The 9223-nt window shown below is 43.3% G+C and overlaps 1 protein-coding gene across 1 annotated transcript in view; it reads left to right on the top strand.

Moving 5' to 3' along the window:
* Positions 1-8538: 8538 nt before the first annotated feature.
* Positions 8539-9223, top strand: part of LOC133418472 (bromo adjacent homology domain-containing 1 protein-like) — a 30874-nt gene continuing 30189 nt past the window's right edge. Inside the window, 1 exon segment of the mRNA XM_061707165.1 lies at positions 8539-8628. The gene's annotated coding sequence lies outside the window, so the exon portion shown is untranslated.

Raw genomic sequence — 9223 nt, 5'->3', positions numbered from 1 at the left:
TGAAAAATTGTGGGTGATAAAACATCAAGTTACATATTTTTAACATCTTTTTTTTTCAAAAGCATGTGTGTACAAAGTTTAGTATCTGGATGTGTATCTTAGTTTCTGTATTAGATGCCCTTTACACTAAAGCGAGATGGTGACGAAACAGACTTTATCGTGATATTCCTGAATAGCTCATCTTCAGATGAAACGTTCAGCTCCCTTTGTCTCGGTCAGTGGCTCCATAATTCCTTCTGGATTTACACCAAAATGATTCAAAATTTTAAAAAGGATTCCGTTTGTAAGTTTATAATCTAATAATCAATTGCCATCATGCTTAAAGCAACCTCAAATGATTCTTTTGTATTAGTTTTTCAAGGACAATATGGGGATGATACTCGATGCCACCAGATGCTCCTGGTTACATCCTCATAAAGAGATAAGAATGTTTGGCAAAAGAGAGAAGGACATTTAAACAATTGCCTCCTTTTGAATGTCACGGGGAAAGTGAGATCTGGAAAATCAAATGGAAGAGCTTGGAGTATTGGTCACAGGGGGAATATTGCAACTGAACTATTACATGTTTCACTGAGGTTGGTGCAAGAACATTTTGGTCAGAGCAGTGCCGCTCTGCGTGGCTCTCAGACTATACAGGCAGATGGAGACTGCAGATGGAGTGGCAAAAGTAAAGGTGGGATGCACCAACAGATGGTGTAATCCAGGACATGTTCATTTGAAGGAGTGCCTCCATATTCAGCTGTTGGCTGCAAGTTTCCCGCCATGGTGTCTACAGAAAGTCCACCTGTGATCGCTGGATGTTAGATCATCTCAGTTGTTGCCAGAATAAAAAGCCAAAAGCTCCAATTTACCCACAGCAATGACAGTTTTTTAAAAAGATCCAGCTTTCCAGCAGTCCGTCTACTGATTTCTGATTTTCTCTTTGTATTAAAGCAGCGTAAAATGCTTTTTTCATACTAAACAATGGGTTTCATTTGAGCGAATATTTTTTCTTTTAGGAAGTGTTTTACAGCTGTTGCAGTCTTCCGTCCCAGACATCTGCAGCAAACAGCCAAAGTAACTTTGGACCCCCGCCCCGCTCGTCTCTTGCCACTATGGTGCATCACTTGCAGCTTTTTGTCACGCATTCGCAGCGAGGAATCTAGCTTACATCTAGGACATCATGGCAGATAACATTAGTTAAAGGAGCAAGAGGCAGGATTGAGGCAGGATTTATGAAAAAAATTTGTATACGTTTTAAGTTTTCTAGTAATAATGTCAGATGAAGCGTTCCAAACCAAAAATAATGAGCCCTCTGTATCTCTCTAGTGTATCTCTCCATTGCCTTGAACAGGCTGTGTGCTGCAAAATGTGCTGCAATTCGGAGCGAATTTCCCGCGCTGTCCTGCGGATGTGACGTCAAATGACGCTGCATGCACGTTCTCCCCGTTCTCCCGTGCCGGCTTCACTGTTGGCTGCAGTACCCCTGACGGCCGTCGTGGCGAAGGGTGGCGCTAGAGAGTCTCATTTCTTAAAAGGAGCCTCATGCTCCTTTAAGAGACTCAAGAAAGTAATGTTGGAAGGGAAGATGAGAGAGCAACCAAGTTAGAGAAGAAACGAGAATAGTCCTGGACAGCGTTGTAAAAGTGATTTAACCTCCTTTGTGCTATTTTAATGTTGTTTTTTTTTCTCTCAATCTACCATGCAACAATATAATTTCTCCTTAGAGAACCAAATGACAGAATGTACTTTCTACCTTTTTTTTAAAGAAAAAAACACAAATGATTTCAAAAAGGAGATGGTACAACATTAGAATGAGCTTGACATTTTGAGGCTGTGTCAGAGGCTTTTCACCCAAGACGGTCGTGTTGGCGTCCATGGTAGCATCGGGGCTGTTTGCTGCTTTTGTTATTAATTTGTAAAACTATGTGCTCTGGTGTCATTTCCACTTGACATGTAACTCAAAATGTTGTATATCGGCATGCACGGCTGGCTTTTATTTGTCTTGCAATTGATGGGTTACTGGCAGGTATCTCTGAGCTGTTTTGATGCCAATGGCACTGGTTCATTTAAGCAATGATGGATTCATAGATGATACAGATCTGGAAGATTGCTAGTGATTGTGTGTTTAAAAAAAACAAAAACACAACAACAAAAACACCACAACCTTGTTTTATTATTAAGCAGCAGTAAAACCTGCTCCATTGTTATAGCATTTGCTATGAATTACACCCCTAGTGCTACATGAATATCAAGGTTTCTGCTTTTTTGTGCATATTCTTAGTTGCCCCCCCCCCCTCCATTCTAAGTTTAAAGAGAACATTTTGTCAGTGAAGATTAATTTTGCACACTTAACAGTGTGATTTATTTGTCATCTAACAATATGGCTCAGATGATGGAGTTTTCTTCTCGAAAAATTAGATTCTGATTATTTGACACAATGAGACAATAATTTCAGCAGCGTTCCCGCATACGCTTAAATTCTGTCTAATTGAATTTGATTATGTTAAGTTCAATTCAATGGAAGTTTAATTAACTCTTTAAGTGAAAATGATTATTATAATAACTGTCAGACAGTAATTTTGAGGGAGAGAAAGGAAGGCCAGGGCCACCAATGTAGGGTGGAATATATATATATACCCTCTGCAGCCACTTTAACATACCAGCTATGATATAAATCCCCTCTTCATTCCAGTCTCCAGCTGTGCATTCACAGTGATCCCAGGAGGGTGCAACGTTGCCTCCCCAGTGTGTGCTTTCTCAAAACTTTTATGCCGTTTCCCAATCAAAAGACCTTCCCTTTTCTGTACTTTCCTACGTTCCGCAGTCGGCTCCGACTCGGTTCACACAGTGCAGCGGGTGGGAAAGAAAGGCGGCACAGAGGTGAAAGCATCTGGCTGTGTGAATGGGGCTTGGGAATGCCTGCAGGAAAGCATGTTGCAACAGATTTTTAACCAATTTTCATGTGGTCTGGCCAGACTACCATTGTCCTGTGAGCTTGGCTGAATAAAATCTTGTTTGTATATCCCAATAATTCCCGTACCCTTTGTCTCACAGAAATGATATTAACTAAAGAAACAATCTTTACATGATCTTTTTATGCTTTATGATTTTCTTGATGTATATTCAGTGGCTTCTATTCTGTAATTTTGACTTGGTTTGTGATTATTTATGTCGGCTTCCTAGACCAAGTAGGTTTCTGGTTGGTTCCATGAGGTTGTGGACTCATACACTTGGAAATATATTAGACATCTAGTGATTCTGGAAAATTAACCTTCATTTATTTTATTTAGCTTAGCAATTTAGCTCCTCCTGTCTCTTTTGCATAATGCCTTGTTGTTAAGCAGCCAGGTCAACTGAGATTACATCTTATCGTTGTTCAATCCTCTAAACATACTTTGAAAAGTGACATTTACCCAGTGATTAATAAAACAGACTGATGCATCTTTAAAAGAAAAGGAGACAAGTGTTTCACGGTGGTGTCATCATGAGAAAGCAGAGAGACCAGAGCTCGGCTCAGAGAGAGACGGAGGCAGGGAGTCTCAGGTGTTGATCCGTTATCGGTGTTGAGATGTGGAGCTCTTTTGTGTCCCGAGTGTTCCCACTTAAAGACAGCAGTCCTGCTTTTGTGTTGAATGGTCTGATGGGTGGTTCTGAGGGCAGAAAGCTTAAATCTACTTTTAGAGATGCACTGTTGGGATTTGGTGAGAGGTGTTTTCTGTGAGTCAGAGAGAAAGCCTGAGACTTTAAATGCCAGCCCAGATGGCAGGGACCTACGATCATAACCTCAGCTAAAGTTTGATCTGAGATGCTTTTTATTTTCAGTTTATTACCGTCTCTTCCCCCACACTGAAGTAGGTTTACACCCTTGTTCCCCATGGCACTAAAACCTTGACGTCTCTGTGGGAGAGTTTAAATAGATTTGGTAACTACGTATTTAACTCTTTCAGCTTTTCTGACTTCCATCACCCCTTCCTTGACATTAAAGTGGTCTGGTGTTTAAATTAAGCAGCAAATTGGCCGTTTATTCACGGCAAGGTCTGCGTCTCTGAGATTACATAACCTCCCTCTTTTTAAGTGCTCACGGAGTCTGAACAAAAGGGACAAAATGTAGATACTCAATAAGCCAAACAGATGTAATTAAACAGAAATAAAAACAAATAGACTTCTAGATAGGGGTAGTACCCACCGAGTACAACAAATGCCTTTTTTGTAGGGCTGGGGATCGATTCAAATGTCAAGATTCGATTCCGATTCTTAAGATTCAGAATCGATTATCAAGATTTCATTCGATTCAATTCTGATATTGATTTGGGTTAGTGTTAATAAAACTGTTTTTGAGCTATTGCATGAATTATATGACTATAGTTATGCAAAATATTACAGTATTGACAGCTAATGATGCTGTAAGGCCCAATCAGCTCCCAGAATGCTGATAGAACTGCTTTCAGAAACATCATGTGGGTCAGAATTACCAAACAGATCCAGGGAGGAAACAGAGACGGATGAAATCGCTTTTATTTTTTCCCACATTCTGTTTTTATTTGTTCCATTTTCGGTCTATTTTGGTTTTTAATTTTTGAGCATTTGGTTTTTAGCATTTTTTGCAAATATAACCCCAAGAGAGTAATATAAAGTAATGAAATATAGACAATTTATGCAATTATAACCTAACACTTTAATGTTTTCATACCTTTAAACATATTTAAAGGCAAAAACATGGCACCAGTTATTCTCGTGTCCAACAAAACATTGCTTTTTGGGGATAAACAAAAAAATAAACAAAAGTTGTAATGTAATGATGAAAAAAAAAAACATAAATAAATTTTAAAAAAAAATAAATCTATCTTTAGACATATGAATCGATTTTTAGGAATTAATATGAGAATTGATTTAGAATTGGGAAATCGATTTTTTTCAACACAGGCCTACTTTTTTGTACCCGTAATGAATGACGATATCAAAAAGAGGAAAAAGAAACTTTAGTCTTAATTTTTTCTTTTTCTTTTTCGACAAATGAGATTACTAAGAAGCAGCAGTGTAAATATCGTCACAGAGCATCACAGATATTGGAAGACTGTACCGCTGTGGCCACTTCGGTGGGGATTTCATGTTCACATAACACCAGTCAGTAAAAATACCCCCCATGTCCGTTAATCATCCAGTGCCCAATTGAATTTAGTGGGATGTGTTGGAGGAAGCGGTGAAAAAGCATTACAATGTAATGACATAACATTTGAGAAAATAAAAATGAACCTAAGACGTTTCAGGAGTTTTGAGGGTATCTCTCTGGGGATGCATTTGAACACTGCTAAAATGCACCAAGAGTGAGCCCGCTGAGTGAAGATCTGAATTCAGGATTCTCAGTAAATGCACTGACCATACATACAATTAACCAGCTGCTTCATGTTGAGCAGATCCCCCTTGTGCTTTGAAAGGAGCCCGAACACAGAACACCTGAGGGTGTCCTGAAGTGATTTGGCAACGGATGTTATTGATGGATCCCCTGGGTCCTGTGGTTTAAGGTTCTATCTCTATAGACTGGGATTCCTTCTCACATACGTCATCATGAGGACCGGCCAGCTGTCCACACTTTTTTTTTTAATTTTTCCTCGAATACAGTGAAATCCGTCTGGTTTTTCTGGATTTTATTTCCAGGGGAAACTGTTTCTGGATATCATTGAATATAAACATAGAACCAATCAGAGAGCTGAAGCACGTGACATAGACACAGCTGCAACCAGACTAGTATCAACAGAAAACATCTGAAAGGGCATGCATGAAGTAGGAACGCTGGTAAATGACGGTAATGGCTGGAAAAACATGTTGAACCAAAGTGTAATAACTGATTCTGCATCCACGGACACTCCTGTATTAGTCACACAATAAAGCCCGCCCTGCCCTGTTGTGTTTGTTTGATTTTATTTATTTATTTATTACATTTTTATATGGTGGAAATGGCTCTGGGAATTGGTGGGGATGCCAGACCCATTTCACATAGATTTTTGGTGAAGTGAATGTGGACGGTCGGTCTGGCGAGCCGTCGGGTCCCATCAGATTGGTATCTGGGGAGTTTGGAAACAACATGAACACAACAGACTCTTTGTTGTGTCCCTTTGAGCCCTTTTTTTTTTTAAATTGATAATTTGTGTAGCTGCCTTCTCGCTGTGCTGGAGGAAGCTCTGCTGTAGGGGGATGATTTTGCCGTGTTGGGGGATGTGATCTGCAAAAAACTGTTAGACCGCCAACATGATGTCCACGTAAAAGCCAGGAAACATGGAGAACATGCCAGCAGATCATCGCATTGCAGCGAGATGAGCAGTGTTTCCTCATGTTACCTGTCAGCTGTCATAATGTTGTGGCTCGCTGTCGTTTGATTGCGCCGCCGTGCTTCCTGCACCATTAGCACCACAACGTGTGAGCCAGTAGAATTTTCTAGATATTTCCTGTTGAAGGAATGACTTTCCTGTGTGCATTTACGTGTATCTGCTTGACTCAAAACTTGATTGCTTAATCTTATTTCTTATTCCAGCTCTCATACGAATTTTATAAAAAAAAAAAAAGACTTGATGGAGGGGGCTTTGTTTTATAATCAATATTAAGTTTTTTTTTACAGAACTGGTTCTATTTCATCCCTGCTGACCGCCAGAGGCGGTGCTTCAAGCACTGAATATTCCCCTTCGCGCATGCGCAGTTCGAGTATGTACAATATACCAACAATGTCACCTGTAACCCCTGGATGACCCGGAGAAGTCGATATCTTCCGGCGTCGTCAGAGGATCAGTTCCTTTTCATCTTCTCTGCTTTGGAAGCGTTGAAGCCGCATTTCAACAAATCTGATTTGTAGTTCGTCGCTGGTAGTTCCGTGACCGTTGTCGGTCGGAGCAGCGGACAATTCGCCCCTCCAGGAACTGCGACGGCAAAACTTTCTTCTAAGTTTGTTAGCACGTGGACGCGGTGCGTCCTTGTGTTCGCCGGTAAGCCGGTGCTGTCACCCCCCTCAAGCCGGGACGGGCTAACAAACTTAGAAGAAAGTTTTGCCGTCGCAGTTCCCGGAGGGCGAATTGTCCGCTGCTCCGACCGACAACGATCACGGAACTTCCAGCGACGAACTACAAGTCAGATTTGTTGAAATGCGGCTTCAACGCTTCCAAAGCAAACCTGCACGCGAGAAGATGAAAAGGAACTGATCCTCTGACGAAGCCGGAAGATATCGACCTCACCGGGTCATCCAGGGGTCACAGGTGCAATGTTGGTATACTGTACATCAGGGGTGTCCAAAGTCGGTCCTCGAGGGCCGGTGTCCTGCATGTTTTAGATGTCTCCTTGCTTCAACACACCTGATTCACATTACTGGTCGTTACCAGCTTGCCATCAAGGTCTGGACAACTCTGTTGGTGACACAGCTACTTTTATCACGGTGTGCTGAAGCAGGGAAACATCTAAAACCTGCAGGACACCGGCCCTGGAAGACCGACTTTGGACACCCCTGCTGTACTGGAACTGCGCATGCGCGAAGGGGAATATTCAGTGCTTGAAGCACCGCCTCTGGCGGTCATTCGGGATTCGTAGAACCGTAGTTAAGGCTGAAATATGCTTCTGCGTCAAACCAACGCAGAGCAAACGCCGCAGCCGTGACGCCGTGCTAAACCCTTCGGAGTTCTCCGTCACTCCATTTCGTCGCGGTGCAGTACCCCCCGCGGCCGCTAGTTAGCGATCTTTTCCTGAATGGTTTATCTGACTTTTTCCGGTCACAGTAAATCAAAGAAATAAGGACAACTATTGTGCAAAAAAAAAAAAATCACACATAAACGAAGAAAAGAGCGCTGAAAGTTCACTACTGATTCAAACCGTAAACCGGAAATGCGTTGCTTCCAAGCGAACCAATCACAGCCCTCTCTGTCTGCGTGTGGTCTGCGTCTCCTCGACGCGTAGTTACAATTTTCGGGAGGTGCACGTCAGTGACGCCGTGTGGTCTGCGTCGATCCAAACCACACGCCGTAGGCACGGCGCCATTTTGACGCAGAAGCATAATTCAGCCTTTACATTCTTAACTTTCGTTGTAAAGCCTGTTGACTCAAAGTTTTGGGAGTGTTTCGGTTGTTGACACCCCATAGCCCACACAAGTGTGCTATCTAAAGGGTTGACATCAATGTCATTGTGAAATCTCTCTGGATCTCAGTGTGTGTGTGTGTGTTTGGGTTGGGTTGGGGGAGTGGGGGGACTGGATGCATCGCAGTTAGTCTGAATGTCTGGAGCCAACTTGTCTCGATCATTGCCAATATTCCGGTCCCCCCCTACCCCCCCACCCTCCCCTGCACAGCTGTTGGTCCGTCATTGGAGGACCGGGGTGTCAAGCGAGGCTGGTCCGTATGGCAATTGGTTTAGATGAAGTTTCTGCAAAAGCGTTGGGAGCCCAACCAGGAAGAGCGCACACACATGCATGCATGCACGCATGCACGCATGCATGCACCCCCCCCTCCCTCCTCTTCCTCCTCCTCCTCCTCCTCCTCCGTGGCTGCGCTCCTCCCCAGCTCTCCCAGTCCTCGCTGCCATCGCACCAGTCCGACTCCCTCCTCCTCCTCCTCCTCCTGCTGCTGCTGCCAACCCAGAACCCGTCGAGCAGAGAAGGAGGAAGCGTGGCGGCCAGTAAGTTGCCACCTCTCTCTCTCTCCATGTTTTATTTTATTTGATTTGAAATGTGCTCCGTGAATGTGGCGGATGTGTGAAGTTGCGCCGACGCGCCGCAGCCCGAGCAGCTCCCGGAGCGGCGGCCGGGCGTGTGAGGAGGAAACCCGGACAAACCCGGACCGAGAGACCCGGACAAACCCGGACAAACCGAGACCGTGATCAGGATCAGAACGGCCCTTTTTATTACACTCGGGCTTTTTTATGTGCGTGTTTCTGCGCGCCGGGCTCCGCGTTTATACCTCTGGTGATCGCAGCCACACTGGCCCATAGGCTCTATTATACAGCCTATATATATATATATATTTTTTTTTTACCCACTAAGTGTGCGTTTTAGGTGTGCATTTCTTACCTCGACATCCAATCCGAGCGAGATCAAGCTCAAGGCTGAGGTGGAAGTCTGTGACAAAACAAAAACAACAAAAAAACACAGTCCCGATGGTTCAAATTCGACCGACCTAAACACAACTCGTCCGTCACGAACCGTCCACGCCTGTCGGACTGATCCACACAGGCCAAGTTCACCACTTAACACTGTCCTTTTCCTTTTCTTTTA

The sequence above is a fragment of the Cololabis saira genome, chromosome 18 (assembly GCF_033807715.1).
Source record: "Cololabis saira isolate AMF1-May2022 chromosome 18, fColSai1.1, whole genome shotgun sequence".
Taxonomy (NCBI): domain Eukaryota; kingdom Metazoa; phylum Chordata; class Actinopteri; order Beloniformes; family Belonidae; genus Cololabis; species Cololabis saira.
The sequence above is the reverse complement of the archived record's forward strand: the minus strand, read 5'-3'. Positions and strand labels throughout refer to the sequence as shown.